The 17873-nt window shown below is 46.9% G+C and overlaps 1 protein-coding gene and 1 non-coding gene across 3 annotated transcripts in view; both read right to left on the bottom strand.

Moving 5' to 3' along the window:
• RAD51B (RAD51 paralog B) overlaps nt 1-17873 on the bottom strand; it is a 697181-nt gene that overhangs the window by 55853 nt on the left and 623455 nt on the right. Inside the window, exon 12 of one of the 2 annotated variants that reach the window (XR_010381010.1) lies at nt 14410-16422. The exons of the other annotated variant lie outside the window; for it this stretch is intronic. The gene's annotated coding sequence lies outside the window, so the exon portion shown is untranslated. Of the gene's footprint in view, nt 1-14409; nt 16423-17873 lie in introns of those variants that run through there. 2 annotated transcript variants of the gene reach the window in all.
• TRNAI-AAU (transfer RNA isoleucine (anticodon AAU)) lies at nt 4521-4596 on the bottom strand. The gene is given in 2 exon segments: nt 4521-4556; nt 4560-4596. It is a non-coding gene; the product is annotated as a tRNA-Ile (tRNA).

The following is a 17873-nucleotide window of genomic DNA, read 5'->3' as shown; positions in this document are numbered from 1 at the left end:
GGAAACACAGTGATAGAAACTATCTGAAAGGAAGCACAGAGAAGAAAAAGACAAAAAAAAAAAAAAAAAAAGAAAGAGGAAAAAAATGAAGAGAATCTTAGTAGCCTGTGAGACAATATCCAGTGGGCTAACATATATGTAACTATAAAGCAGAAAAGGGAAAAAAACAAATTTTTGATGAAATGATGGCCAAAACATTTTCAAATTTAGTAAAAATTATAAATACCATAGATCCAAGAATCATAGCAAAGCCCAAGGAGGATGTAAGAAAACCACAACCAAGGCACATTATAATCAAATTGCTAAAAATTAGCAATAAAGAAAAAAATCTTAAAATGAGCCTGAGATAAAGATATATTTTATAGAGGAACAAATAAAAAAAATGCTGCAGATTTCTGATCAAACTGTACAATCCAGGAGACAATGGAATGGTATCTTCAATGTGCTGAAAGAAAAAAGAAATTGATCTAGAATTGTGTATCCAGTGGTAATACCCTTTAAAAGTGAAGGCAAAATAAAGACTTTCTGAGACAAATAAAATCTTAAGAGAATTCAGCACCAGCAGATCTGCCTTAAAGAAAGTTCTTCAGGCAGAAGAAAAATACTTGGACTCACACAAAAGAATGAAGAATATCAGAAATGGTAAACATGAGTAATATAAATATAAAAGAATTTTTGTTCATTCAAGAATCTCTTTAAAATATTAAATAAAAAATAATAAAGTACTATGGAGTTCAGAACACACGTATAAGTAAAATTTATAAAAGAATAGCATAAAGGGCATGAAAGTATAGCTGATAAGCCAATGTTGAAATTACATCATAAAAAGAACTGCCAATCCAAAAGAAGGCAAGGAAGATGAAAAAGAGAACAAAGAACAGATGGGACTAATAAAAAACAAATAGTAAGATGGCAGACCTAAACCAAACATATTATGAGTACATTACATGTATTTGTAAGTAAATGCAAATTGTCCAGATATTTCAATTTAAGGGGCAGAGATCATCAAAATGGATTTTAAAAAGCCTGTTAAATGAAACCAATTTTAAATGTAAAAACATAAATAGCTTAAAAGAAAAAGAATGAAAAAAAGATATACCATGCAATACTTATCAGGAAACTGGATAACTATGTTAATAACAAAAAAGATTTGAGGACAAGAAATGTGACCACTTTATCAACAGGGACAATTTCATGATGATAAAAAGAAAAGTTTTTTAAGAAGACATAACAGTCCTAAATGTGTCAGTGTCCCCACTGATAGAGCTTCATTAAAACAAGAAACAAAACTGACCAAATTGAAGGAAGAAATAGAAAAATCCACAATTATAGTTTGATGTTTCATCATTTCTCTCTCAGGAACTGATAGAACAACTAGGCAGAAAAAATAAATACCTGAACAATACCATCAACCGACTTGACCTAACTGACATTTATAGAAAACTCCACTCAACAGAAACAATACGTATTTCAATTTCCTGTGGGGCATTCAGCAAGATAGTCTACAACTGGGGACATAAAAGAAAAAAGACTAAACAAATTTTTAAAATTTGAAATCTCATCGCAAAATAATTCAATTAGAAATAAAAAACAGAAAGGTGTTTGAAAAATACTCAAATATTTGGAAGTTAAACATATTTTTAATAACTCATGGGTCAAAGAAGACAATGTAAAACTAATTTAAAATTATTTTTTAATGAATGAAAACGAAGGCATAATGTATCAGTTTATATGATGCAGAAACTCTGTAAAGCAGAGTTTCAATGGAATTTTAAAAAATTTTATTAAAAATATATCTATTGAGGTACAATTTACATACTATAAAATTTATATTTTAAGTGTAGGATTCAATGATTGTAAGTTAATTTATTGAATCATGCACCCAACAACACAATCTGGATTATCTTCTTATAGTCCCTCAAAAACTGTTGCTACTCCAATCAAGTTACAATTGTCAAATTTTTTTCTTACCTATGCAATCATCTTAACATTAAAAAAAAAACTGAGATCTAATTCAGATAACATAAAATTCACCTAAGCATAAACAAATAAACCCAATACAACCCCCCCCAAAAAAAACAACAACAGAAAAGAAAGATCCATTTTTGACATGCTTATCAAGACAACTCAATGGGGACAGAATACTCTTTTCAACAAATAGTGTTGAGACAAATGGATGTCCATATGGAAAAGAAAGAAGTTGGACCCATACCTCACACTATATACAAAAATTAACTTAAAATAGATCAAAGACCTAAATGTAAGAGCTAAAAATATAAAACTCTTAGGAAAATATAGGTGTAAATCTTGTGACCTCGGATTAGCCAGTGGTTTCTTAGCTATGACCCCAAAAATACAAACAAAGAAAAAATAATTGGACTTCATCAAAATTAAAAACATTTGTGCATCAAAGGATACTATCAAGTGAAAAGACAACTCATCAAATGGGAAAAATATTTGCAAAGCGCATATATGATAAATGTACCCAAAACATACAAAGAACTCTGACATTGCAACAATAAAATGACAAACATCCCACATTTTAAAAATAGGCAAAGGATTTGAATAGACATTTCTCCAAAGAAGATGTACAAATGGTCAATAAGTACATTAAAAGATGCACAATATTTTTAGTCATTAGGAAAATGCAAGACAAATCACAATGAGATACCATTTCACGCATCCTAGCATGTCTATGATAAAAAAGACAGACAATAATAAGTGTTATAAGAACGTGAAGAGATTAGAACTCTCACATATTACTGGTGAGAATATAAAATGGTACGACTGCTTTGGAAAGCAATTTGACAGTTCCTCTAAAAGTTAAACATGAAGTAACCATATGACCCAGCAATTCCACTCCTAGATATGTACCCAAGAGAACAAAAAATACATCTCTACACCCACTTGTCCATGAAATGTTCATAGCAGCATTATTCACATTAGCCAACAATTAGAAGCAACCAAAATGTGCAAGAGATGAATTGATAAACAAAACGTGGTGTCTCCATATAATAGAGCCTTATTCGGCCATAGAAAGGAATGAAATTCTCATACATGCTGCAACTTGGATGAATTTTGAAAACATTATGGTAAATGAAAGAGGCCAGACACAAAAGGTCATATATTGTATAATTCCCTTTATATGAAATGTAAAGAACAGGTAAATCCATAGAGGCAGACAGCAGATCAGTGGTTACCAGGGACTGTGGGAGGGAGGGAGGAATGGGGAGTGACCGCTAATGGATATGGTATTTCTTTCTGGGGTGATGAAAATAGTCTGTATTAAATACTAGTGATCGTTACACAATCTTGTGAATATATTAAAAACGACTGTGTTATACACTTTTTAAAGTGATGGGTTTTATGATATGTGAATTTAAAAGAATAAGGATCTGACAGAAATGACTTTATGCGCCAGTGTTGATACTGATAAAGCCTTTACGTGTTACTCTTTTCAGGAATACCTGATTTAACTCGGCCCCTCTCCCCAAAGGCTACAGAATCTATTTTCTCAAAAAGTCTAGCTCCTAGGACTTTTGATTTTCGTCTCAGCCGTGGTTGTTACTGGGCTGCTTCAAAGCCAGAAGAACCCTGAACAGGCAGCGCAGGTGAGCGTGTATTTAGGGTCTGTGCTAACTTTCCCGCAGTATGAGTCCTTTAAAATCCATTGCTAACTTGCTCCCACAGCCAGGCTCCACTGAAAGGATGAAAGATGATGCTGAGGTACTTTGCTGTTTACAAAAAGCATTTTCATATTTACCACCCTTTTGATCTTTGGCACTTACATCTAAATTAGACATGACAACTGGCCACACCGCAGCAGGCCCTGAACTCTAGCCCCATCCAAAAATCTAACCTTTCTTAGAACAACCAAAATTCATTTTTGAACAGGTCATGGAGAAAAGGCCTCCCATCCAGCCTCCGAGGATATCATGCAGGCTTTTTGGCATTTAAACAACAGCTTCCACTGAGAATTTGCTGCTGGTTTGCATCATGCAGAATGACTTCCAAACTGGTCGTGGGGAGCCCAGAGGTTACATGGCTTGGTCGAGTGTGCTCACCTCCTTGACCGTGCTGTTTGTGCATCCGTTTTCACCCCTGCAGGGCCGCACCCACCCACAACATGCACACACACACACATCCCTTTAGGGCTGGGAATTCTGTCACTTGGCTGCCTTCTCTCAGCAGTATTGTGACCAGGGCTGAGTCCCCACTTGTAATTCTTTTTTCTTACGTTATTGTGGCAAATATACATAACATAACCAGTTTAAGTAAACAATTCTGTGACATTAAATACCCTCACATTTTTCACCACCCACCTCCAGAACTTTTTCATCTTCCCAAAATGAAACTGTATATCCATTAAACATGAGCTTCCCATTCCTCCTTGACCAGGCCCTGGCAATCACCATTCTACTTTCTGTCTCTATGAATTAGACTACTCTAGGTACCTTATATAAGTAGAATCATACAGCATTTGTCTTTTTACAACTTAAATTTCTTCTTTTTTTTTTTAATGGAGGTACTGGGGATTGAACCCAGGACCTAATGCATGCTATTAAGCACATGCTCTACCACTGAGCTATACCCTCCGCCAATTTAAATTTCTTGATGGCAAAATGTCATCTGGTTCCAGTGCTGGCCCATAGGCCTGGGTGTTTGAGTGGGTAACCAGCCTAGGAAAAATGATAGGAGAGACCAGAGCACAAAAACAACCTGGGTCAGAATCAGGACGGCTCTCTCTCTGCGACAACAGCTGGAAATTCCGTCTGCTCTTCCGTAAATCGGGTGTTACAAACAGGAGACTTTTCAAACCCAATCCCAAACACAGACATTCTCCCCTCGTCAGTCTGTCTGCTGGGCCCCATCGAGACAGCTGGACTTTCCACGCAAGTAAAAGCGTTCAGCTGTGAGTGCCCTTTCCCGGGTCAGCCTGCTCCCACTTACCTTGAAGGAGAACATAAGCTCCTTCAGGGAAGTGACTATTTTTCTGTTCCATGTTATGTACAATGCAGCGCAGAGGGCTTTCAAAATGTCCTCTGCTGGGACTAGCAGCAGTTAAATCAATCCATGCCCTGGAAGATTGGCACGACTGTTGTATTTACTCAGCCAGTTCTTTGAAATCCACTGCAAAGATATGAGTCTCACGCAAGAGCCTGCCACCAGCTTTCGTGAAGATGGATGAACCAATTCCTTATTACTGAAAATGAGAATCTTTTGCTGGATTTGAGGTAAGGCCACAGACAGACTGGTAACAAGGAGACTGGAAAATGAAGGTGAATCTCACAGGCACTCTGATGTCCAGGCCAGATCTGGAGGCCGGCTGGGTGCAAGCCACGTGGGGGTGCCCAGGCACAAAGCTATGTAAACCTTTGTCAAGTGAAAAAGCTTAGCTTCCCCAGGTTCCCCGTGAGATCTCCTGTGTGACTGCCCAGTTTGGACGGTCACACAGATAGGTGGTATCCTACCTGACTTTCACTAAACATGCTAATTTGTTTATTTTTAGATAGTGCATTTCTTCCTCAGTCATTAGCCTAGCAAGCTTCAGAAGTCCTCCTGCAGTAAGGATGACGCTGTCAGGAAGGCAGGAGAAGCTCTTCCTACCTCTGCAGAAGACCCAGCTGGAGGAAAGATTTATTGTGAGCGTCAGTGTTGGAGAGAGAGGAGGAAGATTTAGAGAAGAGAAGAGAGATTTTTCACTGGAGATATTGTTAGACGATTACACCCTTTGCTGAAAAAGATGAGAAAGCAGTTGCCCTGGAGGTTCAGGAAACAGGGTTTTATACTCACTGTTGGATATTCAGTGTAGACCTGGGGGTGCTGGAAAAATAGGCTGGGTGACCCCTGGCTGCTCCTTGACTACTTGTCCGAGTTCTTTCTATTCTGCTTCTGGTCTACCCAGTTTACAGGTGGAAGAGAAGAATTGAGGCCAGTTGGGTTCATCTGTGGAGGGCACGTGTAATCAGACATTGGGCAACTGAGCCTGGGATTCCTTATTTCCTAAGTACCAAACCGGGAGATTGGGGCCAGGATGTGTTTCCGCCGCTGACTAGCATCTAAGATTTGGGACCACTCTGGCCACAGGTTTATCATCTAGGAAATGAAAGAATAGGACCAGATTCAAATGCAAAAGAAACTCTTATTAAGTATGTGTAAGCTACAAATTTGAGTAAGTACTGTTCTTTGGCCACACAACCAGGGAGATGAGACACGCACACATGCGCTCAGACGCAGCCGTAATGGGAAACAAACTCTACTGTAAGGGAGAATGGGGAAGGGGAGAGGTTGAGCCTAGCTCTGGAATCCTATAGGCTTCTTGGAGGAGGTGGGCTATGAGCTCAGCCTTGAGTAGGGTTAAATAAGGTGCTAATAATGGGGCCAAAGAAGGTGAGGCATCTCCGGCAGAAAAACAAGTGGAAAAAAAAAAAAGCCAGGAAACTGGGTGAGCACAGGGTGGCAGGTTCTGAGAGTAGAGAGTATGTGGCTATGATCAGAGTGCAGATGCACATCACATAGGTCTTTAGTCACTGTCTGCCAAGAGGTGATGGCAGCGACGACTGGGCTGGAAGGGCAGGCCAGGACCTCTCCCAGCTGGGGGGCCGTGAGCAGCGTGGAGTCCGTATGGGTTTCTGAAAGGGAGATAGACCACTATGGTGAGGTCTGTGTTCAAGCACAGGTGGACCATGAGAGGGGAGCCCAGAGCCTGAGAGAAAAGGTCCCGGAGAGACTTGATAACAACCTGAATTTAGATAGCCACGTGGAGGGGAGGAGGGATATAAAACACAGTGCCAAAGAAGATTCTGCAGGCTTTCCTGCAAGATTTCAAGAGGCTGATCAGAAGTGTGATGAGAGGGAGAGGAAGGAGATGAGGACAATTTTGAGGGTTTTGAGCCTGAGCAATGAGGAGGGTGGAGATTCATAAACAGAGACAAGTAATCTCGAGAAGAGATGGATTTTGGAGGAGATGATCAGTTTCATTTTGTGCAGAAAGATTTTGAGATGTCTACAGGGAGTTATATATGGCCAGTAGGCAGGTGGAAAAGGGGAAATTTCAGTAGCCAGAGATCTGGGGCTGATGGAAGTCTTGGTCAAAAATGTGGACATGGTGAGATGGACGGTGGGGGGTGTGCTGCGAGGAGAGGCCGGCAGGCAGAGGAGCAGGGGTAAAGAGCACCAGGAGGGAGAGGAAAACAGGAGCCCAGCAGGAAGTAACCAGGAGTAGTGGTGGAAGGAGGGCCACGCTGTGAGGAGGGGGCGGTGGGTGGCTCCTGGGCCACTGTCGTTAGGAAGGCCAGTGAAAATGGCCCTGAAGCAGCAGCCAGTTGCCAAGGCCTAAGGAGAGGAAGTAGAAGCAGAGGGCGTAATGGGCCCTGTAAAGGAGTTTGTAATAAAGGAGCAAGAGCAAAAAGATGGTGAACTGAGAGACAGCAGGGCCAAGGGGAGTTATTTTAGGATAAGGAAGACGTGGGCATGCTTCTCACACGTGAATGTGCATTCGGATTACAGGGAATCCTGTTAACACGCAGCTTCCGATCCAGGAGTGAGGACAGGGGACAGCACGGCCTGAAGAGACAGGGGCTGATGATGGCATGTTGGACCAGGGAAGGAAGTTAACTTTGCAAAAGAGGCGGGGATGTCAGCTGCCCTCTGAATGAGGGAGGGAACTGTGAGGTAGGGGAAGGAGAGTCAGGGGGTCCCTGAGGAAAGGCCTGGACCTTCTCAGTCAGCTGGGCAGCAAGAGAGCATGCACACAGAAGGTAGAAATGGGGGCTGGGGGTCTGAGGAGAGCAAAAGCCTCAGCGACAGTGGTCTGGCTGACTTGCTGGCCTGAGAGCAGAGCAGGACTCGGGTAAGTTGTGCAGCCGGGGTGGCGGCTGTGCTCCCCACACCCGCTGCAGGGTCTGGAAGCTGCAGAATGGGCCGGTGGGCCTGGGACAGGTGAGGGGCTAAGAGGCCTAAGGGTGCAGATGAGAGCTTGGTGGGAAGGCCAGCTCCTAAAGGGACATGGGGCCGGGTAGGGGCGCAAGAGACAGGGGGAGAGGGGAGAGTTAGAGGAAAGATGTGGGAGGGGGAAGCTGGGGTCCGAGAGCCATCAGCGGAGAAGTTCTCAGAGGCGCAATTGGGGATGCCTAAAGGGGCCAGGCAGGTACATGGCTGAGATGGAGCAGAGTGGAGGCCATAGAGATGAGGAGGGGCCCCAGCACAGAGGAGGGGGAGGCTGGTCTGGTGGCAGATCTATGCGTGCTGAGAGAGAGAAGGGCCCAGCGGCACTGGAAGGGGTAGAGCCCAGGCCCTGGCCTGTGGAAACCCTGGGGAAAGTCCTTCCGCTCATTCGCGACAGCACCTGTTTGGAGGCCAGGGAGGCTCCTGGAGGCAGAGAGGCTGGCCCTGTTCTCGTTCTCTCAACCCCTACTTCCTGAGGCTCTTTCAGCAGGGTCACGGGCTGGGATACTGAGGTCTGAGTTTTATGCCTTTAGTCTGTGATAGGAAGGGGAGGGCATGAGAGGGGAACCCTGGGGCAGCTGCCCCGCTGCCCCACCCCGCTGCAGCCTGCTCAAGGGCACTCTAAGGTCACCCGCCACCTGTAGCCGCTCTCCCAGACCAGGGAAGGTTAAATCATTTGGAGGTCAAGCCCTTAGGTGCCAAGGTTTCAGCAGGTCTCGCTTTCCCAGCCCTTGGGATCGCCCCCCACAACCCTCTAAACTGCGAGGCCCATTTTGAAGCTGGTGAGTGTCCCTGTACCCATCCTGAGACAAGGGGATCTTCGAGGACCAGCCGTCAGCACTTCCTGCCTTGGGAGGACAGGCCGGCAGCACGGCTGGACACCCGGCTCACGGTTGTTTGGTTTGATTCTCTTTCTCTCCCTGGTGAGCTTCGGCTTGTGGTTGTTTGCTCTTCATCAGTAGTTTGTGGAGCCGGTGGTGTCGGGGGAGGAAAGAAGAGGGCAGGCAACTCTCAGCTGCTGTGCTGGTGCCCAGCGGGGCCCTGGGCCCTCCCACTCGGCCTCCACGTGCCCGCGTGGGACCCGTGGGCCCGTGTCCACAGCCAGCCCTCAGGCTCACAGCCCTCGCGGGACGGCCCTGTGCGGTCCTTCCAGGTCCTTGGAGCTGCTGAGCTCATACCACCTCTGTGGGAAATCGCCATGGGCCCCCTCCCTCCAAGTCAGAACCAACCTTTCCTTTATTCCCTCCACCAAGGCCTGGGATTTCTTTGCCTTTTAGCTTCACTCTTCCTCCCTATGGAAGACTTTACAGGAAGAGAGCAGGATGTCGGTCAGGCCTTCCTGTGGCCTAGCCCTCCCTGGCGACCTGCGGCCAATCCTGTGTTGCCAGCCTCGCTCTTTTTCCCCAGCGCCATAGGGGACAGCCTCTGGCCCTTCTTGGGAGCATCCTCCCATGTGTCTGTCTGTCCATTGTCTATGTGTTCCTCATCCCTTCCCCGTGCCGCTGGCTATATGTCCGCAACGGGGGAGGACCGCTCTAAAGGATTTGTGCAGAGACCTTGGGCAGAAGAAGATAAATGGAATGTGCAATAAATCCAGAAGCAAAGTTGTAACTCGACTTAAAAACAAACAAAAGGGCCAGAACTGCACTTAAGCTCAGCAGAAGCTCATCTCTCAGTATAAACAGAAAAGGGCGGACGTGGGCTGAGGAGCCTTGCTCAGGCCTGGACCGGGACAGGGACAGCGAGGGAGGGGTCTGGAGCAGCTGGCCGCCCACTTCCTCTGGAAGGGATGGTTGTGGGGGAGGGTCTCTGTGGCCTCGTTAAAGGAGAGAGAAGACGCTGGCACTGCTCTTGTTTGCCACCCGTTCTTCCATGACTTACCCTTTTTAAAAGACACCCTCAGGATTGGGCAGGAAATGCTTAGCTTGTTCCTTGGGCTGAGGCTGGAGCTGATCATATAGATGTAAAGTGGGGCACAAAATGCAGTGTGGGCGTGAGCTCCCTGGCCTCAGCCTTCCCTGGGACTGGAGCATTGGGAGTTCACCTGGGGCTCTCAGCTGGCTCAAAGGGGTGGGCTGTGCCACGCTGTCTTCCCTTGGACAGTGGCCTGCTAGGCAGGACCCTGGAGGGGTCGCTCTTGCTAGAATCTTCACACCTCGCCTAGAAGCATTCGGCTGTAATCACCACAATTACAGCGCTTTGCCTTTACGTGTAATTTTGAAGTGCTTCCACACAGACACTCTCATCTGAGGTGGAACAGACAGCATCAGCATTTTATGGGCAGGAAAACGGACACAGAGAGGTAAAGAGATCTACCCAAGGTCACACAGCGAGCAGTTGACCTAGGTCAGTGCAGTGGAAAAGGTGGGTCCTGAGGTATAGTTCCCACTCAGTTAATAACAAACTGTGTGATCTTGGGTGAGATACCTAATCTCTCTGGGCGCAGGCTTTCCTCTGTAAGCTGCAATTCCTTCCAAAGTTTAAACAGATCAACTACTGTCCCCTCTGACTCTGTGGCTGGGCTTTTCAAAAGTCTGGAAACTCAGGGGAAACTAATAATGTGTCAAGGAGTTTATAAAGCGACAGTTTAAAACACAGCACATCTTCATTTCTGCATTGGATATTTCTGGAGGAAAAAAATCAAATTTAAAAAATTGTAAAAATAAAATGGTTAGACTGTAGAAGAGGATGCAAAATTCAAACTTTCAAACAGGAAACTTCAGGGGTGTTTTGTCCTTGCTATCTGTTTTAGGTACCCCCTCCCCAAAGTATGAGCATATTTACTCTCTCCTGTCTCTTGGGTAGTGGGTAGGAGAGTTTTCTAATGGGGGTTCGAGGACCACCAGGCAGTGAGCTGCAGAAACCTATATTGCTATTAAATGTAGGAGGGTTGGGGTGGGTGTGAGGGGGCTGCGTTCCCTTTCCTAAGGAGAGAGCTGTTCTCATCCCAAGCTTCACATTGTCGCCTGATGAGCTTTTGAAACACACCTAGGCCAGGTCCCGCCCTGACTGAGTAAGCCAGAGTCCTGGGCGTGTGGTCAGTACTCCATGGCTTTGAAGACCTTCCTGGGTGATTCTGATGTACGGTGTGGGCTGAGTACACTGACTTATGATGTTTCAGACTTGGGAGTTCAGGGAACCCCAGAGTGTTTATGTCCAAGGAGGGGAAACAGTGACGGACAGACAGCTCCCTCCCCTCTACCTTCCAACTGCTGCTTAGACTAGTGGGCAGATGAGACTGTATTCTAGAAGCCTGTGCCCCTAACTAAAAGAAAGGGCAGTGAGGTTGTGGGACGTGGAGTGGAGAGCAAGACAGAACTTTGCTGGGAAGGGGCAGGAAGACATTCTGGGTTGGAAAGTGTCCCCCTAAAATTCATGTTCTTCTTGGAATCTCAGACCATGAATTTATTTGCAAATAGGGTCATTGCAGGTAAAATTAATTAAGATGAGGTCATACCGGAGCAGGGTGAGCCCCTAATACAATATGACTGCTGTCCTTGTAAGAAGAGGAGAGACACACAGGGAAGAGACCATGCGACAACAGAGGCAGAGATCAGACTGATGATGCAGCTGGAGACCAAGGATGGCTGGTGACCACCCGAAGCTGGGAGAGAGGCCTGGAACAGATCCTTAAGAGCCTTCAGAAGGAACTAACCCTGCCCACACCTTGCTTTCAGACTTCTAGGCTTTAGAGCTATGGGAGAATAAATGTCTGTTGTTTTAAGCCAAGCTCTATAAGTTCGTGATACTGTTACAGATACCGAACAGAGGCTGATGTCAGTAAAGCCTAGCTGTAGACGCTTCTCCTGAAACACTGGTGACAGGGACTGTGGCCTCTGCACCAGCCACTCTGGGGCATCTGGGGAGCTGTAGGGTGTGGCTGCCAAGGAAACTGAGAGTCAGGAAGGGAACACACAGCAGTGGGCTTATCCTACTGAAAAACTGAGGGGACAGAGGAAGCTGTGACTTGTGCAAAGCATCACTCTTTGCAGGTCTAACACAAGAACAAAGGAGTCAGTTCACTCACTCTCCACCGACTTATGGAGTCCTACAGTGTGCTGGGCTCTGAGAAGAAGGTACAGAGACCAGAGCCAGCCCTGCCCTGTCCTCAGGGATCTTGAAGGCTGGGTCCATGAACACTAAGATTTCTTCCAGCTCAGACCTGTGGTAATTAAAAGGGCAAAGAGGGCAGCCTGGCTGGGGGCCATGGTGCGGCCATGGGGCATTTGGGGGACACTGCTGTCTCTCTGCCTGGACAGGGCCGAGGAAGGGCTGCAGGAAACGTGTTCCCATGAGGACATGGATCCAGACCCTGCTTTCCTCTGCAGACATTACAGCAGGGCCGAAGTGGTCCAGGACCAGCACTGGCCTGGCCTGGCCACTGCAACCACTGGCGGGATCTGGAGGCGGTGAGATGAGCCTTGGCGGCCACCACTAATTGTCCAAACCCGAGAATATTTTCAGCCCATTTGCACTTATCAAATATCACCCTGGAAACCCCAGCAATTGGCTCAGGATCGTGTCCAGAACGAGAGGGATTTCACACATTCAGTCTGGTGCAGGGGAGTTTCTTGGAATGGCAGCCTCAGAGGGGGCCTGGCCTCCTCGTTCTGGATCACCCACCTTCACATGCTCCCCGCACATTGGGCCATACATCCAAAGGCACTCTCAGACAGACACTCCAGCCACAAGATCTCTGAGTTCCTCTGGCTGGCTGGTTTCCCCTTCACATTTTGGGGACTCCCATGGCCCTTGCAACCAGGGATTCTGGCAGTCCAAGAAATACAAAGTTCAGGCCCTGAGACTGTGGTTTTTCTGAAACTCCAGTTCATTTGGGCTAGAGGTGAGCGCTTCCCTCCCGAGACCCCGGCAGGCGGGTCTGAAGCAAAGTTCAAGGAACAGTCGCTTCCCCCATGGCTGGGTGGTGATCCTCCGGCCCAGGCTCAGCTTGACAACATGTTGACAGGCGACAGGGCTGGACTGGAGCAGTGGCTCGAGGCCAGACTAGGTACCTGGGTTCCCTGCTCCGACTTGACAACAGTTTAACAACAGCCGTAATCATCAACTCTCCGAAGGCCTTTATTAAAAGTTCCATGTTACCTGACACTTGTACATAATTAAAACAGAATCACCGTTTGCAGTTCACTTTACCTTCTATGACCTCATGGATTTTTACAAGGACGTCCCAGAATGCCTTCTTTTCAAAGCCTAAGGGGTATACTGGGGGCCCCCAGAAAGGGTAAAGAGTGGAACCCCAATCTCCTCATACTCATAAATGAAAAGATGAAAGAGAAAACAGGTCCTGTTTTTCATGGTTATAAAAGTAACACATGGTCACAGAGGACATGTTGAAAGCCACTGAAAAGGATGAAAAATCAAATAGAAGCCACCCACAATCCCACCCCTGGAGACCACAGTCAGTGTTCTGGGGTGTATATACCCTTCCTGAGTATGAACATATCTCTTAATATCTGTACCTTAAACATAAAAGTGAAAACAGACTGGCATGATAATTCATAATTTCATAAGTGAGGCCCTAAAATCGCATTGGTTGGGGATGATGATGACTTCAGCTTAGACTTGTTGGGGTTGAAGACACTGCAGGGTAAGACTTTCAAGGGTGAGGAAGGGGTAATGACCAGTATCATGCTTTAGAAAGGGCAAGGAAAATAAAGAATGAGAAAAAGCCATTGGGCTTGACAATTAGGTGGTCTTGGTAACCTCAGTGGAGAGGACAGAGGCTGGTGTAAGGGAGGGAGGCAGTGGGTAAGTAGGGTAGGTGGGTAGCATTTGTTGTACTCTCCTATGATATATGGAAATTAAAAGCCAGGATAATAACATGAGTGGACAGCAGAGTTGAGTGATGAGAGCCTGATGCATATTTGAATAAAGAATGAAACTCAATCATCAAGATATTCAGCCCTGATCCCATTAAGTACTTCCTCTGAGAGTTGGCAAACTGATATCCTCTAATCATGCCTTATATTTATAAAGGCCTTTCTCCAAAGAACTCCAAGTGCTCAATAAACATTAATTAATTCACTCTTGCAGCCTCCTTTAGGGAAAAATTGGTGGCAGTTATTATCATAATGTTTACAGGCACAGATCCTGTGGCCAAGATGAGAATAATGCTGCCCGCCAAGGTCACAAAGCTAGCCGGGGTGGGAGGTGTTGTATGTGGCCCCGCCCCTTCCGCGGCTAGGCCATTCCTAAAGGACTCACATCTTGCCAGGCCCCCCAAGTTGCTGGTGAAACTATGAGACCAACTACAGGGTCCGATGCTTCAGGGGTGGTTGCAGGATAAACCCAAACGGATCTGACGGCCCGCCGGCTGTGGGGCTCAGGAATGGATCTTTTGTTTGCTCAGTCCTGGACCATGTGGGGGCCTGAGCAGCTTCCTCTGCTGCATCCTTAAGGGTCATAAGCAAATGCTGGGTCTAAGCATCAACAAAACCACCAAACTCAAGAAAGCAAGCAGTTGTCCTGTTTATTTTGTAGGTTCCCTCACACAAGAAATTCCCAGTTAAAAAAAAAAAAAGAAATTCCCAAGCACCTTCAAGTAAGGAAATATCTCCAATCCTTATGCTTCAGGCAGTGCAATTTCCAACCATTGTTCAGAAGCAAAATGATCTCCAAGTGCAAAGAGTAATCAAGGACAGCCCACTAAAAGGATGATCTGGTCACCTCTGGTGGTGAGTTTGGGCTTTATCAGGCCAGGAAAAGAAGGGAATCCCAAAGACCACAAAGGTGGAGGTGGTCTGCAAAGCCCCCCAGCTGCATCCCCCAAGAGTGCAGATGTAGGGACCATTAACTTAAAGTCACGCTGTGCTTCCGGGATTGGGCCTATGAGCTGGCACTGCTCAGGCTCTTAGCTAATGAGGACTGGCTCTTGCAGGATCAGCTAAGTGGTTCACATTCTCAGTCTGGTGTTTATACCACTTGGGTGGACCTGGGAAATTCAAGGGGCCACCGGCATGTTGGCCCAAAGCCAGGGTTTAATTAAGCCCCAAATCTCTAGTGATTTCACCAGGGGCCTGATCCCCGTGAGGCCAGCCAAAGTGAGAAGCGTCCTAAAGACCATTGGATCCGCTTCTTTTGAGTTTCCCCTCCACCCATTGTTTGTGGGGGCCTTGCTTGTTAGTGGGACTAATCCCCTCAAAGTCACAGAGCAGCGTACAGAAAACTGGAGGACCAGCCCTGCATAGGATCAGCTTAACTATGGCGCCTACCACAGCATGCAGGCGGTTTCCCACACCCGTCTGTCCCAGGCCAAGGAACGAGGATATTCATGAGGAAAGACAGGCAGCTTAGCACAATAACACTTTCATTGTGAGGTTTCTGTTGAAGAATCCTTGGTGTTTGGTCAGAAATTACCAAAAACATGTCGTTCGGGAAATAGAATGATTAGGGTGGACTATTTGAATTGGGAGATCCAGAAGGCCCAGGCACCTGCAGGGCAGAGGCCTGGGACCCACAGCCAAGGCCGAATCTCCAGGGGACCAGCAGGCCCCTGGGAAGGAAGAGGGTGACGTGAAGAGCTTCTGAATAGAGCAACGACTTGCGACTTTTGGGGAATTTCTGTCTTCTTTTTCTTTTATCCCTCTTTCATAGCCATGGAACAGAGAAATTCCAGCTTCTTACAATAAAGGTGAAGAGGGCCCACCCATGGTCTGAGTGGCTGATAAAGAGCTGATTGGTAAAGGTCACAGTACAGGCTGAACGTCAGCGGGGCTGCTCGGATGGAGGGCTGTGGGAAAAGAACTGTAAAGTCTTGTCTTTCTCCAACTTTCTTTATCCATTTGCAGAGACTAAAGGGTGAGTCCTCGGGTCTTGGAGTCAGATGGCCTGAGTCTGCACCCTGGAAGATGCCCCTTGGAAATCGGGTCCCGCTCCACTTGGGAGCCTACAAGCCTCGTGGTTTCTCTAGCAGCACTGAGGCCAGCGGGTTTCCCAAAGGGGGCGGGGCCAGGCTTCTGCCTCATGGCACCTCCTCCTGCTGCACCTGGGGAGCTAGCGTGCCAGCCTCCTGGGTGTGTATGAAATGAGTTACGGTATATAATGTCCGAAGAGTCGGGCACTCAAGTTCTCTATTTCAGTCCCATATCATCACCATCCTTCTTGGCCTGGAGTTTTGGTTGGCTATGGAGTCTGGCCCACACTGCCACAGCTCCTGGCAGCCTCCCTGTGTTCAGAGAGTGTGGGGATAGAGCCCTGGCCCGCTGTGGGTCTCCCCCAACACAGCAGCTGAGGGAGCGGCTGCGCAGACAGGGCTCTGGAGGTGAGCGCCGCCGTGTTTGCCTTTCCAAAGTGCCGCTGTGTTCCTGAAGGCCCGCAGCTTCCTCTGCCCTGCTGGGCTTTTTTTCTTCCCAGTTCCTCTCAGTGATATCTTAAGAGGCAAACTTCCAGCACTAACAGGAGGTCTTTTGTTCTCCTTTTCTCTAAGTGGACTTTAACCCAGTTATGACAGATGAGTCACTGTAAAAACAAACAAATAATAAGACTCCATTTTCTTAAAGGCCTGCTTCCCTGCCTGCTGACAGAAAAGGGGGAACCTGACACTGCACTGGGCCTGTGGGGCTTCTCCCGGCCCCACAGCCCAGGAGAACCTTCCAGAACTCTGGAGCCCAGCACCGTGGAACTGCTTCGTGAGGCTCTGGCTTGTTTAGAATTTCCTCTGATTTGGAGTGGCCCAGGGGCTCCTAGGAATTCTGGTCCCAGCCTGATCCTGGTTGGGATTTACATCCCTGGATCTGCTACAAACTAAATGCTGGACTGGCTTCCCGTCACACTTCAGTTTCTTTATATGTGAAACAGGGGTATTAGACACTGTATGATTTTTATCAGGAAGGACTTGGCAGTAGAATATCTTCTGCTCTGTTAGAAGACTCCAAGGCATGCTCACTACACAAGTGCAAGCCTGCATCCATTCAATAAAAGTTCACCAGGCACTCAGGTAGGCACTGGGGTTGCAGAGATGGTGCCCTCAGGGAGACATGTAAGTAAATGAATGCTGTGACTTCGGATCCAGGTAAGATGGCACCTGAGCCAAGGGTGGGGTGAGGTAAACCTAGAGGTTTGCTCTAGGAATGCTGGGAAACTCTTCTTACCATGAGTGCATGCTCATCAGTCGCTTGGGGGGCGAAGGGGGTAGATTTGGCAGGCAGAGGGAGTGCGGGGCATAACCACAGGACTGAGACCCATGGCCAGTTTGGACCTACCCTTGTGCAAGCCCTTTCTAATCTTTGTCCAGGCATATTTGCCTACATGCTTGAGTAGAGCTGGACCCTCCTTTTCCTGAGAAAGAGCTGTCTCTGAACATGCTGCTGGCTTCAGGACTCTGGTCTGAGATATCTTCTGGCTGCCTCAAACATGAAGGCTTGCTTTGGGCCACCAGCCCCCTGGGTTCACTACCGAAGAGTGGTCATGGCTCCTGATGGGTGGTGGTATCTATGTTCTCCAGAAGGCTGTCACCCACTGTCACAGTCACTGTGTCCTGACTCCCTGGAGTGCAGATGCAGAGTGAAACATACTCTTGTCTACAATGAAAACATCAGCTCAATTGCCTGGAAAATTCCTGCTCATGGTCAACCCCAACTTACAAGTCTTCTGTACTGCGAAGAGCCCCGGAAGTCATGGGGAGAGTGAGCACCCCTCGTCTTTGTGCTCTGGGGTTCGTTCTTGCTTTAGGCTCTAACCATAATCTATTGTAATTTCTCAGTTTCCCTGAATGCCCTTCACCTGGGCTGTGAGCTCTTGGAAGGGATGATGGGCAATGTATAGTATTTGGTTCATGTTCGTACAAGGTGTTCAACTGATGTTTGTTAAACAGACACAGGAATGAATGAATGAGGTTTGAGTTGGTTTGTTTCACATAGTCTAAACATGACATCAGCTGAAAGCTTCACCTTCATCATCAGCTTTGATAA

The sequence above is a fragment of the Camelus dromedarius genome, chromosome 5, assembly GCF_036321535.1.
Source record: "Camelus dromedarius isolate mCamDro1 chromosome 5, mCamDro1.pat, whole genome shotgun sequence".
NCBI lineage: Eukaryota > Metazoa > Chordata > Mammalia > Artiodactyla > Camelidae > Camelus > Camelus dromedarius.
The sequence above is the reverse complement of the archived record's forward strand: the minus strand, read 5'-3'. Positions and strand labels throughout refer to the sequence as shown.